This window comes from Lepidochelys kempii, chromosome 10 (genome assembly GCF_965140285.1).
Source record: "Lepidochelys kempii isolate rLepKem1 chromosome 10, rLepKem1.hap1, whole genome shotgun sequence".
In the NCBI taxonomy this organism is placed as follows: domain Eukaryota; kingdom Metazoa; phylum Chordata; order Testudines; family Cheloniidae; genus Lepidochelys; species Lepidochelys kempii.
The window spans coordinates 23,024,070-23,047,452 of NC_136389.1; the positions used below are offsets into that span (position 1 = coordinate 23,024,070).

A 23,383-nucleotide genomic window follows, 5' to 3' on the forward strand; every position below is an offset into this window, starting at 1 on the left:
GGTGCTAGTGAGATCATGATTTTATGAGCATTGGTGTTGTCTAGCCACCCCAGCACTGCACATCAAGGACTCTGGGTAGTAATTGGGTTGTTTGTTCCTCCACCATTCACAGTACATTTCAAAGAGAGGTGAATACTGAGATATCCCATGTTTACAATTCATTTACATGATAGAATGTTCTTTTGACCTCTGAATCATCAGAATACAGCATAGACAGGGACTGTTGACTACATTGTCCACCCTACTCATACATATGTAAGTACACAAAAACACAAACATTATCTCCCCACATGTCTTCTGTGGGTTATTCATTTTGCTGGATGTTTAACCCTTTCTAGCCATGTGTCACACAAGGAAACACTTGAAGGACACAGATATAACCTTCCAGTAAAGTGATTGACACAGGCAATATGCTTTCCAAAACAAAGTATCTTTTTATTGATGTAACTAATAATCCCTACTACATTGTAATCTAAAAATAGAAATCAGACACAAATCCCTTATTACAAGTTACAACAGCATACAAGTTAAATGATTCTAAGTGATGTGCTCTATTGCAGATGGCCAGTGTGCAATAGATCACTGACAGCAGTTTTTAAATTATACTTTAAGTTTTACACAGGTAAAATACAATTAACACACACACACGCACATGCACATACTAATACTACACTATACTTATGCTAAACTAGAATTAAAATTAGCAAGCTTACACTATGATAGCGCTCTGTTGTTTACTGTTGTTGCTGGTTGCTGCTGCTACTGTTGCAGCTCACTCTCGGTCAGCTCCCTTCTTAATTATTACTGTTGCCGCTTGGACTCATGGTTTCTCCCGCTTTGCTACTGTTGCAGCTTTGTGTCTGTTCTCTCTTCTTCAGCAGCTGCTCTTCTAACTTCTTTCCAGCAGCTGTTCTTTCTCCTAATTGTCTAACTTCCTGCTGACTGTCTGCCTTTTATACTGTTCTAGCTGTCAGGTTTTTGTCTGCTGCTACCAGAAAAAGCAGCTCCAAATCAGCCAGGATGGAGCTGTTTAACTGTTCCCTACTTGGCTTTCTGCCAACACCCTTTCACCTAATTTTGTACTGCATGTGCTCATTGTTGAGCATTATCTTATTTTACTTATGCTCACTGGTGTTTGTTTACTTCAGAGCCATGATTACCTCATCCAACCTTACTGCCCAAGCTCCAGATTTAATTTACTTTGTGACCATTCTTCATTTTACTTTCTATTCTACTGGGCATGCTTAATCCAGGAATCGCTCAGCTCTGGTCATGTGACCTACATTGTCCAATGATAAGTGACTTGCAGCTTACAGTTGGTGAAGTGACTCTTGTTTATTGAGGAGGGAAGCCAGAGACACAAAATGGAGGTTGGGAATACAACATGGAGTCCAGGGAATTTCTTCGCTATCATCTTGTTGCATTGTCCATGTCACCTCTCTCATTGTGTCCCTCCACTGGCTCCCCCTTCTTCATTGCATCAAACACAAACTCTTTTTCTTCACTTTCAAGGCCCTTTTCAGTCTAATCCTACCTGACATCTCTCATGCTATCACTGTGTCGACTCCCACATCTGACCTGCCAATGCTACCAGCCTTCTCTGATCTTTTGTTATACTTTCAAACAAGCACCACTGTGCTTTCTCCAATACTACTCTTCACATGTGGGAAGAGCTCACCTCATTATTCTCCTTCAAATTCGTCTTTAAAACTCTTAGTTGTGATGCCTACAAAAAACCTTGACAAGGTAGGTGAGGTAGTATCTTTTATTGGACCAACTTCTGTTGGTTAAAGAGACAAGTTTTCAAGTTACACAGAGCTCTTTTGATAACTGATAGGCAGCTGAGGTGCTGAGACCACTACCTGCCATGCTAACCAATATTATCTCATTGTTTACTTGTGCTCCTCCCATTGATTGTATCCCCCTATTGCCTCTTGTGTATTTTAGAGTGTAAGGTCTTGGGGAGGTGGACTGTCTTTTTGTTGTTGTACAGTGCTTAGCACAACTGGGCCTTGATCTGACTGGGGCTCTGAAGTTCCTACAGAATATAAATACATTGTTCACATTACAGCACCATGAAGGGACCAAACCAGGCCGGACCAATCCAGGATTGATAGGGGATAAGGTGATCCATGGGCCATTTTTTCCCTCAAATTACTTTAGATTTTTTTCCCTGATGTTAGGCAAGAATAGAATTTGGCCAGTGCTTAATTTATAATGAAAGAGGTTCCAGGACTCAATCAATTTTTTTACTTTCATAACTGACTCAGCAAGCCCACGGGGTGCCAGGGCTATGAACTGCCAAGATGCTGGGGGCTCAGCCCCAGCAAGCCCTGGCACAAATTAAGCACTGAATTTGGCCTCTTGTTGAAAAAGCTGCCTGCTAGTTTTTCCTATAGTGTTTTTATTTCCTATAGTGTTTATCCACGACCAGGCAGGCCGTTTTATATAATCTTGTGTGTGGTAAAATAGGTTCAGTAAAACACCTAACCTAAGTAGCAAATGCTAGCTTTTATTTTGTAAGAATCCTCCTTGATGTCTGGGTGACTCATCAATTTTCCCATATTTTTTTAATCCAATGATTTGCATGCTGTAAGGCTGTTAGTTATTTCCATTTCAGATTTTAAATCCATCTTATACTTTTCAGATGGTTTTAGTGAAGTCATGGAGCATGGTTCTGATGTTTGAGTATAACATCTGAGACAAAACACTTGTTGCTTGCTGCCAGAGCCCGCTTGATTGCATGACAAGATCATAATGCATGGATTTTGTCTTATTCAAACACTCAACAATGCCAGCAAGGGGCTTCAAGGGACAATCCTGTTTGAAGACAGTCTGATTAGGATCCAAAGAAAACTGATTTATTTAAATAGCAGAAATTGAAGGTTTGATTTTTCCAGCAGAGACTGACGATAAGACTCTTGATAAGACAAAGGTTAGCTTGGCAATACTGTTATAATCTCACCTTTCTGTGCATGGCCTTACAAGAGACGGTAGTGCAGAATCTTAATGTTTATCTTTCATATTTGTTAGCAGCCAACTAAGCCATGTCACGTACAGAGCTTGGTGCGACACCTGAGAATAAAAAGTGCACAGACACTGTTAATGGCATTTGGGGGTCCTTGGTTACATTTCACTGAATAACTATACATTTTCCCTTTAAGGATATTGAATAAGAAAATTAGCTACTCTAAAACGAGATAGGGTGTAGATATTTATTGCCACAGGTATCTGAAATTAGCATCCATTCCTTCTGTCATCACTAAAATTCTTAAATATGGGTTACATCAATAAATTAGAAATGGCCACAGTGATTTTTTCCAGGGATTATGATAAATATTTTACAGTTACCTGATATGGGAAAAACTGGAGAGATTGATGTTATATTTGGTCAGAAGGTAGAAAAGCTAATCAAGAACATACAGATTACAGTGAGATTAGATACATAATCTCTATAGTTTATGAATTAAAGTAGGATTAAAATCCTGGCCGCCTTGTTATACATAGTCTTTCTTCTCTGATTTTTCTCTTAAAGCATGGTTGCTTGTAGGCAAAAAATTTGCAACGTAAAGCTAACATTGTTTCAGAAAGACACTTGCATTCTGATGGATTGCAAGGGCATATACACAAAAGAGAGAGATGCCTTTGTAAGAGTTAGATAATAACTATGCACTGAATAATTGTGGGGGCAGTCTAGCTAAAATGAGCCTTGTACATCCAAGTTCAAGTGCGTTATAGATTAAAAAAAATGGTGTGGTTTCTCTGGAAGTGTAGAGGAGACGTATAAACCAGCTTAATTGACTGGGTTTGTGTGCACACTATTGTAAGACACATCTTTTTGCAGAGTAAATCCTGCAGCATCACACACTTCAGGTGAAATCCAGACTTCACTGTGGCCTAGTTTTCATCCCTGCTATTTCTGCGAATAGCAATGAATTGCTAGACTGTTTTAGAAAGATTCTATAAGTTTAGATGCTTTGCAAAATTAGACAGAGGTTCTACCTGTTGTCTATTTAACTATGACTGGGGCTGGAACTTAATGACATGCATGTGCCAGGAACATAAAATGTATGTCTAGAGAGCTCTCTGATCATAACTATGTGGAATATATTTAGCGCAATGTTTCTTTTAAAGAAGATAAAATGCAGCCATTCAAAGTGAGTGATAAAGCTTAGGAAGTACCTTGGTTTGCAGTGTGCTACTTCATGCCTCATGATGTGGCTTAAAGTTATGTGATACACATTTACTATTGTCTAGAGATGGAGGCAACGTACATGCAGCGTACATTCTATTAACAGCAGCACATCTCTATAAATAACCTCTCAATAAGTATGTTTGACTTGAGGTAATTATGGGTATTTATTAATCATGAGTGCTAATAGCACTACATAACTTCTCATAGTCTAAAGCTGTTTATATGTCACAGCAGTTTCTTACAGATGCCTTAGTGTCCTTTGTCAAACATGAACTAAATTTCAACTTCGAGTCTTGGTGCCTTATAGAAAATCTATTTACCTTGTAGGAATTCCCTGTTTAAAAAGGACCTTAGGAACTGGCATAGCTGTGACAGAAGACAAAGTTAATTCTCCTTAGTTCTTTTGAGTTCTGAGAGTTTGAAGGGTTTTTCTCCTGTATATGCTTCACTTATGAGACATACCTTATCCCTGTGGATATGGGCTCTGAGTCTCTTTGGATCCAGGTCTGTGAAATTTCAGTCCTGTTGCAGAGCTCACCACTCTTGCCATTTACAAATAGTCTTTCCTGTAATGAAATGTCCTTTGTTTAATGAAATGTCCATTGCGTGACATAGAAGCACTGCCAAATCTCTTTCTGGAGTGCAGTGTAAGCAGTTTTACTGACATTAATAACAAATTATTGCTTTTTGTGGGAACTTGATTTCTGAGCTTTACCTTTCTTCTTTCTTATACACTAGAAAAGGCTGAACTACATTAAATTTCCATGTTAAGTTTCACAAATGAGTGCCTCTAGCCAATGCTGTTTTACTCAGGTATGAAGCACACCTGGAAGTAACTGCACTTACAGGAAAAAAATATTTTCTAATAAAAAAACCCTACTTTTCTGATAGCAGACCAGGGACCCTTTATACTTTCTTGATCCTTCACTACATGTTGTATCCTTTTTAGTTAGCTCCAGTTGGGTTAACCTGATGGCAGAAAGATTTTTAGGATTTCAGTACTATGACCAACTGCAGTGTAACATTTTAAACTCAGGTGAAGCAAATCTCACCTTGTAGTTCACCTGGAGAAGGCAGAGGGTCAAATACAGTGCTCAGGGCTGGATTAACCTTTTGTGGGCCTGGCGCCAAAGATACTTGTGGGCCCTCATGGGGGCAATGGAGCATGGCACAGGGAGGTCAGTCCCCGGAGTGAGGAGCAGGCCAGGGGCAATGGGGCATGGTATGGCAGGGGCGGCCCCGCCGCACCCAGCCCAGTGCAAGGGCACTGTTTACAAACTGGCAGTCGCCAGACACACAGTGGCCTATCCAACCCTGTGCTGCCAGTGTGCCCCTTCCCCTTGGGGGTGGAACTGTGACACACCACACAGCCCCCCTACCCAACATCCCCCTGATTCCCTATGCCCAGTGCTCCCCAGACCTGCCATACCCAGCACCCCCCACAGATCCTCCCCACAAATACAGCGCTCTGCACACCATCACACCTGCCCAGTGTCCCATGAAGATGCCCTGGTAGCGCCCCAACACACACAGATCTCCCCCACTACCCAGTGCTCTTCCCCACAGCCCCACCACCACAACTACAGAGAGCCCCACACAGACCCCCACTGCTCAGCACCCTAACACACACAGATGTCCCCCACAACTCTGCACCCCCTCAACAGACCCCCATACTGCCTAGCACCCCAAAACAAACCTCCCCTACTAACCAATGTCCCCCGCCCCTTCACAGCCCAGCATCCCCCCACCCACATAGACCCCAAAGATCCACTCCTCCACACCCTGCCCCCCAGCCACACTCACTGGACCTGCTGAGCCAGCACAGAGCAAGGATTCCCACTCCCAGCACTGTGCAAAAGGGACAGGACAGCTGAAGCTCAGGAGCACAGAGTGGCCACGGCTCCATCCCCCAGGACCCCACCCAGCCCTGCCCGCCTGGTGCTGGTGGTGCCTGTGGCAGAGAGGAGGCGTTTCCTTGCTGGGGTGGGGAGGAGCTGCTGACTTCCCTTGCCCGTCACTTCTGCACAGTGGCCCCCTGCCCCCGGGGAGCCTGAAGCAGACAGTCACTGGCCCAGAGGCTTGGAGCCGCAGTGGCTGAAGCCTCCTCTCCACCCTGCGACTGCCTGCCAGTGACAGGGGTGGAGAGGAGCTAGGGTTGCCAACTTTTTAATTGCACAAAACCGAACACCCTAGCCCCGCCCCTTCCCTGAGGCCCCGCCCCTGCTCACTACATTCCCCCTCTCTTGATGGCTTGCTCTCCCCCACTCTCACTCACTCTCACTGGGCTGGTGCGGAAGGGAGTGAGGGCTCTGGGGTGGGGCTGGGGCCGAGGGATTTGGGGTGCAGGAGGGGGCTCCAGGCTTGGGGGTGGGGCCGAGGGATTTGGGGTGCAGGAGGGGGCTCCAGGCTTGGGGGTGGGGCCGAGGGATTTGGAATGTGGGAGGGAGCTGTGTGTTGAGGCAGGAGGTTGGGGTGTGGGAAGAGGTGAGGTCTCTGGGCTGGGGACGCAGGCTCTGGGGTGGGGCTGGGGATGAGGGGTTCATAGAATCATAGAATCATAGAATCATAGAATATCAGGGTTGGAAGGGACCCCAGAAGGTCATCTAGTCCAACCCCCTGCTCAAAGCAGGACCAATTCCCAGTTAAATCATCCCAGCCAGGGCTTTGTCAAGCCTGACCTTAAAAACCTCTAAGGAAGGAGATTCTACCACCTCCCTAGGTAACGCATTCCAGTGTTTCACCACCCTCTTAGTGAAAAAGTTTTTCCTAATATCCAATCTAAACCTCCCCCACTGCAACTTGAGACCATTACTCCTCGTTCTGTCATCTGCTACCATTGAGAACAGTCTAGAGCCATCCTCTTTGGAACCCCCTTTCAGGTAGTTGAAAGCAGCTATCAAATCCCCCCTCATTCTTCTCTTCTGCAGGCTAAACAATCCCAGCTCCCTCAGCCTCTCCTCATAACTCATGTGTTCCAGTCCCCTAATCATTTTTGTTGCCCTTCGCTGGACTCTCTCCAATTTATCCACATCCTTCTTGAAGTGTGGGGCCCAAAACTGGACACAGTACTCCAGATGAGGCCTCACCAGTGTCGAATAGAGGGGAACGATCACGTCCCTCGATCTGCTCGCTATGCCCCTACTTATACATCCCAAAATGCCATTGGCCTTCTTGGCAACAAGGGCACACTGCTGACTCATATCCAGCTTCTCGTCCACTGTCACCCCTAGGTCCTTTTCCGCAGAACTGCTGCCTAGCCATTCGGTCCCTAGTCTGTAGCTGTGCATTGGGTTCTTCCGTCCTAAGTGCAGGACCCTGCACTTATCCTTATTGAACCTCATCAGATTCCTTTTGGCCCAATCTTCCAATTGGTCTAGGTCCTTCTGTATCCTATCCCTCCCCTCCAGCGTATCTACCACTCCTCCCAGTTTAGTATCATCTGCAAATTTGCTGAGAGTGCAATCCACACCATCCTCCAGATCATTTATGAAGATATTGAATAAAACCGGCCCCAGGACCGACCCTTGGGGCACTCCACTTGATACCGGCTGCCAACTAGACATGGAGCCATTGATCACTACCCGTTGAGCCCGACAATCTAGCCAGCTTTCTACCCACCTTATAGTGCATTCATCCAGCCCATACTTCCTTAACTTGGTGACAAGAATACTATGGGAGACCGTGTCAAAAGCTTTGCTAAAGTCAAGAAACAATACATCCACTGCTTTCCCTTCATCCACAGAACCAGTAATCTCATCATAAAAGGTGATTAGATTAGTCAGGCATGACCTTCCCTTGGTGAATCCATGCTGGCTGTTCCTGATCACTTTCCTCTCATGCAAGTGCTTCAGGATTGATTCTTTGAGGACCTGCTCCATGATTTTTCCAGGAACTGAGGTGAGGCTGACTGGCCTGTAGTTCCCAGGATCTTCCTTCTTCCCTTTTTTAAAGATTGGCACTACATTAGCCTTTTTCCAGTCATCCGGGACTTCCCCGGTTCGCCACGAGTTTTCAAAGATAATGGCCAGTGGCTCTGCAATCACAGCCGCCAATTCCTTCAGCACTCTCGGATGCAACTCGTCCGGCCCCATGGACTTGTGCATGTCCAGCTTTTCTAAATAGTCCCTAACCGCCTCTATCTCCACAGAGGGCTGGCCATCTCTTCCGCATTTTGTGATGCCCAGCGCAGCAGTCTGAGAGCTGACCTTGTTAGTGAAAACAGAGGCAAAAAAAGCATTGAGTACATTAGCTTTTTCCACATCCTCTGTCACTAGGTTGCCTCCCTCATTCAGTAAGGGGCCCACACATTCCTTGGCTTTCTTCTTGTTGCCAACATACCTGAAGAAACCCTTCTTGTTACTCTTGACATCTCTGGCTAGCTGCAGCTCCAGGTGCGATTTGGCCCTCCTGATAACATTCCTACATGCCCGAGCAATATTTTTATACTCTTCCCTGGTCATATGTCCAACCTTCCACTTCTTGTAAGCTTCTTTTTTATGTTTAAGATCCGCTAGGATTTCACCATTAAGCCAAGTTGGTCGCCTGCCATATTTACTATTCTTTCGACTCATCGGGATGGTTTGTCCCTGTAACCTCAACAGGGATTCCTTGAAATACAGCCAGCTCTCCTGGACTCCTTCAGGATGTGGGAAGGGGCTCTGGGCTGGGGTAGGGGGTTGGGATGCAGGGGGGTGAGGGCTCTGGGATGGGGGTGCAGGTTCTGGAATGGGGCTGGGGATGAAGGGTCTGGGGAGCAGGAGGGGACTCTGGGTTTGGGGGGGGTCAGGGCTGGGGCGGGGGATTGGGGCACAGGGTTGGGGCATGGGTTTACCTCTGGCGGCTCCCGTTCAGTAGCGCAGCGCGGGTGCCAAGGCAAGCTTCCTGCCTCTCCTGGCACCGCAGACGGTGCTGTGCCCTGGAAGGCCAGCAGGAGGTCCAGCTCCTAGGCAGTTGGGTTCAATAGATAAAGTGTTGAACTGGATTTGGAAGATAAATTCTGTTGTAAGAACAAATCCATCACCTAAGAGAACAATTTTAATGGACACCACTAAAAGAAACTTTCCTCTAGCCCAATTACTTTCAAAGGGAGTTATCTACTAGTCTATCAGCAAGGTGTAGTAATAATTTACCAGGATGTAATTAACCAAGCTTCAGATGTCATAGTCAGTGAAACTTCACCAGCTTTATGCGGGATCTTAACACCTGCTAACTGAACTGGATGGGTCAGTCAATAAAATTCTGCCACCTTCTATCATGATTATTAACTCTGCCAGTAGAATGCTGTGGTTATAGTGTATTATTTGAAAACATTTTTCTATCTTTTTGCATGCACAGCATACAAAATAACGTGACTTTGTCTTAATGTTCATGAAGGTTAAATAATGTATAGCTGTGGCTACCGCCAGACAGAGCAGATGGGGACATTGCAAACACTATCGGATGGCTTTGCATATGCACCTGCATTATTCTTCCTGTCCAGGCCTGGGCATGTCCTGGCCAAATTGGCAAATTTAGCTATAACATATTGTGTGATGTGAACAAATAACTAGGAAATGGGTGAGACCAGGAAACCAGTGGCGGTTACACTAGCCTTTTATTCTGGGAGAAAGAATATTAAATTTGGTATAGACATTTGTGTCTAAGCCAAACTTAAAATTCTTTCTCCCAGAATAAAAGGCTAGTGTAACCCCAACTGCAACATCTTTCCTTTCCCATCCATATCTGGGGATAACCAATTACTGTTTAGTAGAGCATATGTTTTCTCATGGATCATAGGGTTAAGAGAAACTTTCATAAGATCAGTTAGTAATTATATTTACTGTAAACTTTTGTGCTTAGGATTTGAATGTTAAGCATGTATGTTGATTGTGCTGAGGAATACAATGGAGCCTTTGCCTATTCAGCAATGTCATTAATTGGAGTGGGAGGTAATGGCAATTTGCCAGTTTTATGAAGAATGAAGCATAAATAATTTAAATATTAGACTGACCATTAATCAGTTCAAAAATGAATGCTCCTGAAATACAAAGGCACCAAAAATTCAGAAACTGCTCTGCAAAATTGGACTTTTAAGTAGTGCACAGAACTTAAAGACAAATCTGTATGGGTTTTTAATCTTTAATAAACTTTAAGTAACCACTCTTGCTCCAGGTTTTTCAAAAGTGACTAATGATTTTTGGGTGCTAAACCTGAGCTGCCTTAAAGGGGCAGACTTTCAGAAAGTGCCTCCTTCTGCAAATGAGACCATTTAAACTAATCTCAGGTTGGGCATCCAAAGTCACAGGGCACTTCAGAAAACCTTGGCCGTATTTTCTATCTTCTCTGCCATTGGCATGTACAAATCTATAATCTTTGGAAACTCCGTCTAGCTTCCTTAATTCTTACTGGGTAACTGTTACTTATTTTTAGCTTTTCATTTTATTTGACTGCAAGGGCAGAAAGATACAGAGCAAAAATATGATAGGAGTACATTAGTCCCTCAATACCTAGGGAATAAGTTTACTCTTGTGGGTCTTGGCTGCTATCCATCTGGTAGAGCTCTCCTTAAGAGGTTCCCTCCTGAGTTTTGATGTAGTCCTAAAATACTGTCCAATGATCCAATGTCCTTTTCCTTTCCCTGGGAGTTGGCAGTAGGTTTCTCCAAACTTCAGCGTCTGAGTTAGTGAATCTATTGGGATTGGCCCAATTCATCCTAGTGCAACTCCATTTGATTTTTGAAATTGCAGTCAATGGAGTTGCAGTGGGCATGAATTTGGGCCATTATCTCAGAACAGAGCAGTTCTGTCTCTGTCAGCGTTGTAAGTGGTGAATTCTCTTTTTATATTTAAATGAACTCTCTGTTCTGTGCATTAGCACAGCAGTAAAACCTTTGTTTTACCTTCAGTTATCACTGTACTGATCTTTACAACGTGGTCCCCAAATCTGGAATTGCAATGGCAGTGTAACTGCATACCTATGTGCTCTCCTGCGCACACAGCCAGCACTCTGCTGGTTAGTCTGTCTTCCTGGAAGCCCTCTGCTCCAGCACAAGGGATTAGCAGCTCCCTCCTCCTATGTGCAGAATAAAAACCTGAGCATGCTTAGGACAGTTTCTCTTCATCCCTGCAGGCACCTCTCAGCTAGGGTTCATTGCTGGTGGTTGACATAACCAGCCCATTACGCCTGGATATTTGGGATGGACAGTGGTTACTGTCAGTTCAAGAAACTTACAGTTGTAAGCCTGATGTAAAGAAAATGTGCGCATGCTTCAGTTTTAATGAGTTGTCAGGGAAAAAGTGTCTGAATTAATCTCAGACCTACAGGTCCGTGCACTCCTTGGCACAGGATATTTAAAAAAAAAAAAAAAAAATCCATTCCCGGAAATCCAGGTGGGGCAACACTGCCACCAAATACTTATTCTTCTGGAAGAAGAATAACTTGAATTACTATACGTTTCAGTGCTTGTCAGCTATAATATCAGGGTACATCCCTGTGAGTAGGTCAGCAGAACTTTATATAATAACAAAGTTATATAGTAAAAGCTAGACAATGTCGGCAGATGTTTTGATTTGTAAGGGAGGAAGAAAATCAATTTGAGAAAATCAAATTGAGAGGGTCCCTTGTTCACTGTTGTATGACATGAGATTGGTGAGTTCTATTTATGAAGACATTTTCTTGGCTATATCCTTCATACCCTTTACATTGATAGACTGTCAAACCTGCTGACAGATGTCTCTTTTTAGTAATTCTTTTTATAGGCACAAACTTGTCAGTTGCTTATCCATTAAAATACTGATGCTAGACTATTTTAAGTCAGTTATGAAAAATGTCTAATCTGTCTTCACCTCCACAAAGCTAAACTACTTACAGGCTATTTTTTACAATGTTCTAGTCTTTTGTAAAAAAGAGCAATGCACTTTTCCCATCATTGTGGCAGATGTCAGCCCTGATATTCTGCTCCTGCTCTCTGCATAGATCTCCCACAATGTATAGGATGAGGACAGTGGGTTACAGTCAGCCCTGCAGTAAAACAGAGCACTTCTACTGACTTTACTGAAGTTACACTATCTTACAACAGGGCTCAGTTTTCCCTGTTTCTTTATCTTAAAAGACCAGACTTGAAAAATGTCTATTTCTGACCACTTGGGAAAACATTAAAACTCACTGTTTTAAATCACCCATCTTATGCTGCTAAAAATTAATTTCCTGTTTAAAAAAAAAAGTTAATTGCAAGACAGGTTAGGATAAAACCTAGTGAGGAAGTTTCTGAAGTCTCCTCTCAGATTGCCCTCTTAACAGGAAAGGTTTATTCTTTTTTCCTTCAGAATATTTTTAGTGGTCAGCGTAGCAGATATTTCTCTGCTAAGAGAGACATAGAGCTCTTCCTGCAGGAGACCAGGTGGTATAACTAAGGTGATATGTTTCTGAGGAGTTCACTGCATTGCACAATACTGACCAAGTGATGGATTGGCACTACTAAGGGGAATGTGCATAATGTCAGCATCTAGAAAGGATGATTAGGGAAAGGCAATGTGCTACTAGTGTGTTCCTCTCCCTCCACTGAATAATGGAGTTCAGAATGCACTCTGATGCTTGGAAAGGGAGCCTTATTAGTAAAACGAGAATTAAAAGCCTTCCAGTGTCCACACGCTCGAATATATGGGAGCATAGGTATTGACAAAGCCCAGTGCTTGGGTGTAACTGTGGAGTGTAACTGGAGTATCCATTTTCTAGACACTGGAACATATGTCCCATGGTTGGTTTGGGTGCAATCCTCAATTACGCTCATATTCCCCAACTTGACAAAAGTTTTCAGAGTACTGTTTTGAATATAATTGTTGCTATTTTATTCCACAGCACTCTGCCTTTTCTCAACATCATTTATTCCAAAGTAGGTTTTAAATTAGAGCATCATTCACCTCTCTCTGCCTTTTGGATGGGAACACAAGTTCCTGCAGCATTAGACAGACTTCCATTTGGAGACTGGGTCAGTTCTGGGGTCTTCTAGACCAATAGGCTGCCTGAGAAATTTACCAGTCTTTACTAGACAGTTTTGTCATAGTCTTTGTCCTAAGGAACTCATGTAAATTCACTTAAGACTAAGGGACTAACTTCTCATCTCACACGTGTGAATCAGGAATAACTCCAGTGAATTCATGTCTGTAGAAGTGAGGAAAAATCAGACCCAAAGTATTAAAAAACAAACAAACCCAACATCCTTCATGACCGTAGATCTAAATGTAATCCATAGTTCAGAATAAAAGCTTGAGAAAGGAGAGGAATGTAACTCTAGATTCATTTTAAGCCATGTCTACACTAGCACTTATGTTGGCAAAACTTTTGTCACTCAGGGGTGTGAAAAAAAAACCACACACGCCAAGCGACATAAGTTTTGCTGGCATAAGTGCTCATGTGCACAATGCTATGTTGGCAGGAGACCTTCTCCCACCGACATAGCAACCGCCGCTCGTTGCCCTGGTGTTATTATGTCAACGGGAGAGCTCTCTCCTACCAGCATAACGCAGCTACATGAGCACTCTTACAGCAGCACAGCTGTATCGCTGTAAGCTTGTAAGCGTAGAGAAATTGTTAGTGCACAGATCTTTCTAAATGCAGCTCAGATAGAAATCCCACAGAGTCTGTTCTTTAGTGTGGACCTGCATTAGCTGTTAGTTTGTAAATAGGGCCTTGAGCATATTACATGAAAGTAAAATGTATTGAATGAAAAAGAGCCTATATTTCTTTTGTCTTTTCTCTCTGCCTGCACTACCATTAATCAACCAACTTTACAGAGATATGGACACAACATGTTGTAAATGTTAGTACATGCAGCTTGGAGCTCCTGGAGACCAAATCTGTCTGGCATTTTGTGTGGATTGGACATACCATACCAGGAGGTAACCCCAAAGGAAATAGCACATTAAGAGGAATGAATATTTATTTTTAAAGCAGCATGGTGTCCTACAAAGCTTAAAGGTATTAGGCCTCTGCCCCAGAGGAACACTGAGTACAAGTATAGAACATCACAACAGCAACATTACAGGGAACTGTTCCTGTGATGGTGGTGGTGGTTCAGACTTAAAACTGATATAGTGCCTTTCATCTCTTCAGTTCAGGTTCTTATACAGTCCTCATCACCGTGGTATCTGAGTATCATCCAGAAGTGCTTTGAGCATTAGCAGCATTGGAATAAATTGCCTATGGAGTTTGTGGAATCTCCATCATTGGAGGTTTTTAAGAGCAGGTTAGACAAATACCTGTCAGGGATGGTCTAGTTAATACTTAGTCCTGCCTTGAGTGCAGGGGGCTGGTTTAGAAGACCTCCTGAGGTCGCTTCCAGTCCTAAGATTCTATGATTCTATGTGGTTCATTCTTTCTTCCCTCTCCTTTCCATTGGGAAATTGTAGGGGATTTTATTCAGCACATGTGCATACGGTGTTGTGTTATGTTAGCAAAGGCAGGGTTGAAGTGTGCCTTGCACTTGAAAGAGCTGAGATGCTCAAAGTGATTCATAACTACCAATGCGGGTGGGTGGTATTCCTCTTTTATAGATTGGAACAGGGAGGCCCAGAAATTTGACTTACCCAAGGTCACAGTGATTCAGTGTCAAGGAGGAAATGACATTTAGATCTCCTGACAGCAGTGCTGGTCTATCCACTAATCAGTGTTGCCTAATGAATTTCCGCAAAGAAGTTGCTGTAAGAGCTCTCCATTGTTGCTAAGGAAAAGCAGTTTGGACCAATGAATAGGTTTTTCAGCAGTTAGTGCCCACGCTTCAAAATTTCTGTACAGTTGAGCATACTTAGCAGTAAAACCTGGGCCCAGGAGACTCTTATTGGCAATCGCACAAAAGGGTGTTTCAGAGCAGAGCTCAACTCCACGGGCAGAGCTGTGCGAGAGTAATGGATTACAGGCTGTTAGTTTCTCACTTTTGACAATAAAATATGGTGGGGTGTCTTCTGTGTGTAAATTGAGTAGGTCTACAAATGATTTTGAGGAATTAAGGGGGATGCTTAAGAGCAAGACCTTGATGGTACTGCACCCAAATACTGCAGGTAAAATATTTAAGGTTAGGAGAAGATGGTGAGCAAGAAGACAGGAAACATGGCTGAGTTGGTGTGGGGGAAGTGTTTAGTAGAAAGGAGTTCTTAAACAATTGAGCGTTTATTTGTAACATATGGGACAGGATACATTTGAACAGAGTTTAAATTACTCTAGTGTGTGGGGGGGAGGAGGGGATGCAAACAGAGATCTGATATAAGCTCCATGTAATTAAGTTGCATTTGCTTATACCAAGTTTTAAATTTGGCCCAGGATGTGGGAAGAGTTTAATGACAGGCATCCGGGTTGTGGAAAGGACAAGCATATTGGAGTGCCTGTAGAGAGGCCTTTGGAGAGAGAAGAAAAAGCAGGTAAAATGAAGTGTATTTCAAGCAAGGCCAGGAAAATTTCATTGTGGAATGATTCCATAAACTCTAGGGGGAAGAAATAGATTTAAGGAAAAAATTAGGAAATAATCCAGGAAAGATCCAGCAAGTAATTAGACCACCACATAGGGGAAGCTTCAAATGTGCCTGTATGCAAGAGGCATGACCAAAAAAACCCAGCCAAAAACCAGGGAGAAATGGAAACATATGCACAGAGGGGATTTCAGTGTGAAGGGTTTAACTGGAAGACTTAAATAAAGAGTCAAATAATCTGAAAACAAATCTAGAATAGAGGAGTTTTAGAAACCACAATAGCAATGAAATAATTACTACAAGCAATTTTAAAAATGAAATCGCTTGCACAGAACAAAATCTATGTGTGCAACTCAATCCAGAGAAAACAACTTAGAACTGGAGGGTGGTCGAAACTCTACAAATTTCCCTAAATCTCATTGATCAATTTTAGTCATTAGTCTGACAGAAAACATTATACGTCTTGTTACAGAAATTAAAGGCTGGACTGGAACTTGGTCTACATTGCTCATGTGAAGAACTAAGGGGGATGAAGGGGACTCCACTTGCATTTCTGCTTGGACTACTTACATGTCAGGCCCATGGCATGTAGGTGTAAGTATGCTGCAAGCTGTGTGTTGGCTTACTTTCCAGCCACCTAGAAATGGTTGGGTGGGGAACAGGCTGAGCCTTGACTCAATCCTTTTTACTCACAGCTGATCCACCATAGTGAGGGGTAGCTGTGACAGACTTCCCTGAGGTGCAACCTGGAACTGGGGTACTACGTAGCCCTCTGGGCCCCCTCTCAAGCTGTGTGACTATGACAAGCTACAGTCCTCTCTAGGACTTGCACGGGTACAGCCATACACAAACAGGGACACTCCCAGCTGCAGTTACATGAATGCTTTCATTAGCCAATCACTCATAAACCAACAATAAAGAGGCTTCAGCCAGCCCCCCACCCCAGCTCCCCACCTAGGACCCCAGACCTGTATCATCTTGCCCTGGTCAAAAGCCTGACCAGGGTAAATTTATTTTCCAGTCCACCCTTCCCTCAATGTGGAGAGAACAATGCACCAGCCCCCGTTCCTGAGCAGATTTCCCTTTGCACTTCAAACAGCACACTGTTTTAAGTAAAAAAATATAAAACAAATTTACTAACTACAGAAAGATTTTAAGTGATTATAAGTAATAGCGTACAGATCAAAGTTGATTACCTAAGAAATAAACCAAGTTGCAATTTAAGTTCTATACTACTCCTGGGGAAATTCTGTGCCCCTGCGGGGGTGAAGAATTCATACCTTCCACAGATTTCTTGGCTTCCCTGCAGAAAAATGGGGGAGCAAAGAAATCTGTGGGGAATACACTCCTTTTCCCCATCACCTTGGGCGTGTCTTCTGGGAGCAGCCAGCAGCAGAGAGCAGATCGCTGGGGGGAGGAGGGAGGCTGGGTGTGTGTGCATGGAGAGACGTTAAGGGGGTGAGGCTGGGCACCTGCCTGTATGGGAACAAGTGAGAGAGAATCACGATGTCCCGCTCAGTTGCTGTTGTTGCATCCCGGGCTTGGAGGCATAGGGCTGTGTGAAGCAGGCTCTGTCCCTAAGGCAGAGCAGAAACGTAACAACTAAGGAGGCAGGCTGCTAATGTTCCCATTGTTAGTTAATTGTTCCCATTCTTAGTCAATTTAAGGCTCCTTTACCTTGCCAGAGTGGTGTAAAGGGGCCTTATTGTAAATGACAGTAACGGAGTCCTCAGCTAGGAAGGTCTACATGCTTTCTCCCATTTTTCCCTGTGCCAGACAGGCACAATGGTGTTAGATTACAGCTCAGGATCTCTTTTACTTATCCATTTAAAAAAATGCAGGACAATGACTAGCAAAACTGTATCACTTTCATGTGTGAAAGTCTGAGCAATTTAAAGCGACATTCTACTTTACAGAACACCAAACACCAAAATAAAAGTAATGTAATTTAAATGAAAATCCAGGATTATTACTGGAATGCAGTGTATTGGTTACCCAGTATTTGTAACTTAACTTTCATGTGTTTCGGACATGCTGAACATTTATTGTGAATTTTTTTCTATATGGTAGTTTAAATAAATTACCAAAATAAGTGAAACTGGTGTGATTTATATTGCATTATTTTGACAAATAAAATATGCAGATTTTTTTTAGAATTTTGGCTCTTTTGGTGCAGAATTTTGGATTTTTTGGCATAGAATTCCAGCAGGAGTACTATAAACTAGACATAATTTGAAATAAACAGTGTCTTACCATGATGGTACAAACAGTCCACCAATTTTCCATACACAGGCTCGGATTCTGTCTTTCCCTGCTGGGAGCCCCTTCCCCAGTTCAGTCTTTGTTCCTAAGGTGTTTCCAGGTGTTGAGTTGTATGGGGAGTGAAGCCAAGTGGTGAAGTCACTTCTCCCTTTTATAGCTTCTTCCATGAGGAGGGAACGTCATTGTTCCAAGCAAAGTCCCCAGCACAGTTTGTGAAAAAATACAGGCACAAGTTGGAATCCAGTATCACATGCCCTTGCCTGCTTCAGTGAGTCATGGGAGGGGCCATTACCCATATTTTGGCTAGAACATTCACAGGAAAGATCATTAGGTGAGAATAAGCTGTTCCCATGGACCATTGTTTTAGCTGATGGGCCATTACCTTGAATAGTCCATTCACAATGTGCTGGCTAGACTGGATGTAAATTAACTTGTGGGAGTTACCCAGGAGCACATTTGAAATGCAGATACATAGTTAATATTCATAACTCCAGATACAAAAATGATACATGCATACAAATAGGATAATCATATTCAGCAAACCAAACTTTTCCATTGACACCTCACATGACATATGTTGTACAAGATGCATCATAATCCTAGCATAATCATATCTCTATGGTGAATGAGGTGCAAAGTGTCACAGTAGCGTGTGTGTGTGTGTGTGTGTGGTAACTCGCCGCTGATAATGGACCAGGAACAAATAACTACTCCACTCCTCTCTGAGCAAGGAAATACTGGGGAAAGAATTTCGACAGAGGTGTGTATCATGTTGCCTAGCCACTGCTCCTAGAGTGGAGCACAGAGGATCTATCTAAAGTCACAATCTAGCCTTAAAGTGCTGTGGTGCACACCATGGACTGGAGAGGGAAGAAGAAACCTATCAGGTTTATAAACAATAGTGCAGGCCAATTGATTTTACAAGTATCAAAATAAGCTACTTCTAACAAAAACAAGCACTATCCTGATAGAAAATTCTTTCAAGCTAAAATTTTTTCCTGTGGATTTTATATTCCTGGATGCCTTATTTTGTGCTGAGCCTACTGGATTTTATTTATCATGATCAAAGTTTCTGGTGAAAAGGAGAATGGAAAATTAATAATAATAATAATAATAAAAAAATATGCTCCTTTCCACAAAACTATTCTATCCTTCTCTTTTTAAAAAAAGTACCCTCAAATAGTCCTTATCACATATAATTGTTGTCTTCACATCTGAATTTTTTTATTTCTCCTTTGTAGATTTCACTACTCTGAGGGATTTTGCTCCCGCTGAAGCTCAAGCAAAGGTAAAAATTAGAATTAAAAAAAAAAATCGGAGTTCAGGTACAGCTACTTTGCCTAAGGAAAAGCAAGAAGTTTTGCAACTCACAGGTGGCTGTCAGCAGAGTTCGTGTGAGAAATTATACAAGGTGCAGAATCTTGGAGGGGGAAGGATGGTGTTGGGACTCGAGCATTGGGCTCTATTCCTGGTTTCCCCATTGATTCCTGTGACCTTTGTCAAGTCAATATTGCTTTGTGCCACAGTTTTCCTATCTCAAAAAGTGGTGGTGTGAGGTGTTACTCTATTGTGTAAGGCATTCTGAGGCTGGCATTTGCTTTAGGAATAGAAAGTATTCTTAAGATTGGGGCTAGATGAGCTAGTTTTAGAAAAAAAAATTTAACCTACCCCAGACCTTTGCCCAGAACTGAGTTGAAAGTTGTATGGAGGTTCAAAAGTATGGTTAACACTTCAGCTAACTTTCTCCTGTTTTCATGGTGGCATCTACGTGCCTGCTGAGAAGAAATGGAAGGGACAAACTACCAAAAGAAGCAATGATCTCTGTATTTCTGCACTCACCAGAAGGAGGAAATACTTGAAATCTAGTAAGTGTCTGTTCTTATCCAAATCAAACAGAAGCTTTGAATTTTGTGTGGTTCAGTAATTGCTTTGTGTGAACCAACAGGAGTATCCAACACTTCACATCTATCCTCTTTTTAAAAGGTTACTTGTGAATTCAGTTAAATGAGAAAAAAAATTAATCCCTGGTGTAGCTTCACTAATTCATCAACTTCACACTATGGATGGATTTGTCCTCATTTAAGAGGGCTTCTTAGAATACTCTGTCCATAGCAGCTAAGGCTGGGTGTTTTGAATCAGGTTTAGGGCCATTAATTCCCTTAAACTCCTTAGAAAATCCCAGTCTAAACCTTTACATATGTAGAAACCTTAATTGTAGTAATAATTAATGGAAGGGCTAAAAATGTATGGGTTGACATTTCCAGGAATGTAACGGAATGGACAACTGTTGTGTATCTTAGTGTGGTTGAGTTGTAATACATTTTCAAAAGTTGGAGGTGAACATCAATACTTATATTGCAATAAAACTAGAGGTCCCAAGAGAGATAGGGCTCACATTGTGCTAGTCACTGTTTAAACTCGCAGGAACTGTCCCCTGTCCCAAAGAGCTTTGGTCAAGATTTTTTAAGGTATTGAGGCATTGCTTTGCTTGACATTGCAATGTCTAGTTGACTTAGGCACCTAAGTGTCTAAATCACTTTTGAAAATGAGACTTGGTCTCCTAAGTCAGTTAGTGCTGAAGAGAGCCATTTTGGAAAACCTGGGGCTTTGTCTACATAAACAACATTAAGGGTCAGATGTAGGAAGTACGTTTGACAGATGGGGAACTGAGGCACAACAGACACTGTGATGCGCCCAGGGTTGTGCGAGGAAGTCTGTGGTGGAGCAAGGAACTAAATGCAGATCTAAGTCCCAGACTAGTGCCACAACCCCAATACCATTTTTCCTTTCGGTGTATGCACATGGTGATAGTGATATGGCTAAATGTCACTGTAAGTTAGACTGAAAATGTTTTGGGTCTGGCAGATTCCCTCCACCACCCTCTTAGTTTTATACTCTAGAGTTCGGTTTTGGATCTGTGAGTCATGACCTTTTGAGACTGTATAATGCTTGAATTCAGCTGAACAGGCACGGCAATATTAATGGAGATGAAGTACAGCTGCCCTTAGCATTCCGTTGCTAGAGCATTACAAATCCTATCTTAGGGCCTAAAATAAATTCTAAACTAGGTCACTTCTCTTCATTTGAGTGGTGTGTTTTAAAAGTACTTTTATTGCACACTAGCCAATCAAATGACCTTTTTTTTTATTTCCAGGAAAATGTGACCTAATTTAGGATCGTTCACAAATAACGGTCAAAAATGGCTCTTGATATGTCAATGAAGTTTTGAATGTGTTCCTTTACAGTGTATAACTTCAAACAAATAAACAGCTACATTACATACATCACAGTGTGCACCAAAGGCTGGCAGGACTCCTGGATCCTATGCCTGACTTGCTATGTGACCCTAGGCAAGTCACTTAACCCTGTTTCCCGACCTGAGCCCACCCGCTATGGGGGTGTTTTGAGATTTCATTAACTAACGTATTTATCTCTACAGTGTAAAAATGTGCATGGTGCTTTCCAGGCATATACAATACGGTGTCTGAGATCACACTAAAATAATTTTGAAATTCTCAGATGAAAGGTGCTGTTTAAGTGCAAAGTATTATTCTGGTGCTGTTGACTTGTCAATCAAATTGCATAGCTACTATAAAGCAAATACAAACTGGCTTTCCTAAAGACACTTCTAAATAATGTTTTGTCTGCTGCCTGATGTGGATAGCACATATTAGCTCTATCTATCTATCTATCTTTAAAATGAAATGCTGGCTTTATAGTAGTTATAAAAGAGCATGTTGTTATAGGATAAATCGAGTTACGTGACTTGCCTAAGGTCACTTAGCAAGTCATGTGAGTCAGGAATAGGCTTCAGGAGTCCTGATTTAGTGCTCTGCTTTAGCCTTTGGAGCATACTCTTTTGGATGTAAAATTGCTGTTTTTCTTGCTGTTTGCTCTAAGTTATTTATTGTAAGGGAGAAAATTCAAAACCTCACTGACATCAACAATAATTTTTGACTGTTATTTGTGAGCAATCCTAAAGTAGGTCAAATCTCTGGAAATAAAAACATAAAAGCATTATATTGATCTTTTCATTATTACAGGCCTGCTTGCACTGGTGGTAACTGTCATATGTATGTGAAGGTTATAGGTGTGAATCTCAATGGAGTGGATTTAGGATTTAAAAATGTTTATTCCCCTGTATACATCATTAAATTTGTTTTTAAACCATTATATTAAAAGGATTTAACAGGGGAAGGGAAAAAATCATGTCACTTCCTGTTTTGCTTGACTACTCATGAGTAAGGGTTGCTGGACTGGCTTTGATGTGAAATATGAATGTTACTGGTTCGATGATCTGTTTGGTTGCACACCATCTGTTTAACATTTATATATATAAATACACACACACACACACACACAAAGAGAGACTTTATAAGAGAACATATATATAGACAGAATGTTAAATAGATGGTGTGCAACCAAACAGACCATCAAACCAGTAACATTCATATTTATTATATTTTATATAATATATATATACACACACCCACACATTTTCTCTCTCTCTCTCTCTCTCTCTCACACACACACAGACTGTAAGTGAAAACATCTTGTTTTGTAGCAGTACACTGCACACACTTAAATCAATGGAGAGAGATTTTTAATTAACCCACTCTTACAGTGATTCATAGGCCTTTGGAAACTTATACATTATTGGAGATTAACCAATAATAACTAGTGTGGATTCAAGCACAGCTTTGAAATTCCATTAACAGTTTTATAGGAGAAGAAAACTTATAATCCCATTTTCCAGCTAAAACTGTGCAGTTCCTGAATTACTGACTTGTGAATTAAATCTTGTGAATTAATTGGCTTTCATCCTCCCCCAGTATTTTCATGTTCAAGTTTTAATTCAGAGTGCAAAGTAGTTGTATAAAAATTTTAGGCAGATAGTCTAATTCTGCAGCTGCTAGAGAGGAGTTACTTAACATAACCTCTGTAGATCCTGTAGTCCTTCAGTTATAAAGGTTCATTCTATCTGGATCAGGTCCTAGCAGGATGGAGCCTGATCCTCCAACACATACACCTCTAAGTAATCCTTACCTGTGCAAATAGTCCCAATAGATTTTGGTGTTTTCCCACCACATAATATTTTATTTGCTTGTGTAGGGAGCAGCTACACCTAAGAACAATCTGTAGTCTGACACATTTGGGCAGGGAACAGTCCTTACTTGTGATAAGCCCAGCATCTAAAATACTGTACCACAGCTGACAAGCACTTCCCCAAGATTTAAACTCCTACACATTCTGATCAGCAGAACTAGCAATAGTACTTGCCTAAACTGGTGGGAGAGGTGGGGGGTAGATGTGAGGTATTGCCAATGGGTCTATGAGTAGGCAGACTGACCACTTTCGCCATCTTGATGACGTCCGTGTACAGTGTGTCACAGTATCTTTGCAGTATCTTTGGAAAAACCTTATGGTAGTAGTTTATGTGTTATTGTGGGCTGGGGTGGTATGTAACCTCTCGGGGATGTGTGTGTAA

General features: G+C 42.2%; 2 long non-coding RNA genes across 2 annotated transcripts in view; one reads left to right on the plus strand and one right to left on the minus strand.

The window, feature by feature from the left end:
• Positions 1–656: 656 nt before the first annotated feature.
• LOC140917879 (uncharacterized) lies at positions 657–6,157 on the minus strand. The gene is made up of 4 exons (XR_012161029.2): positions 5,999–6,157; positions 4,658–4,761; positions 2,966–3,075; positions 657–2,820 (listed from the first exon to the last, which is right to left on the minus strand). It is a non-coding gene; the product is annotated as an uncharacterized LOC140917879 (long non-coding RNA).
• Positions 6,158–16,167: 10,010 nt separating this feature from the next.
• LOC140917880 (uncharacterized) overlaps positions 16,168–23,383 on the plus strand; it is a 42,237-nt gene continuing 35,021 nt past the window's right edge. Inside the window, exons 1-3 of the long non-coding RNA XR_012161031.1 lie at positions 16,168–16,227; positions 19,137–19,183; positions 19,679–19,760. This is a non-coding gene — a long non-coding RNA (uncharacterized LOC140917880). The remainder of the gene's footprint in view (positions 16,228–19,136; positions 19,184–19,678; positions 19,761–23,383) is intronic.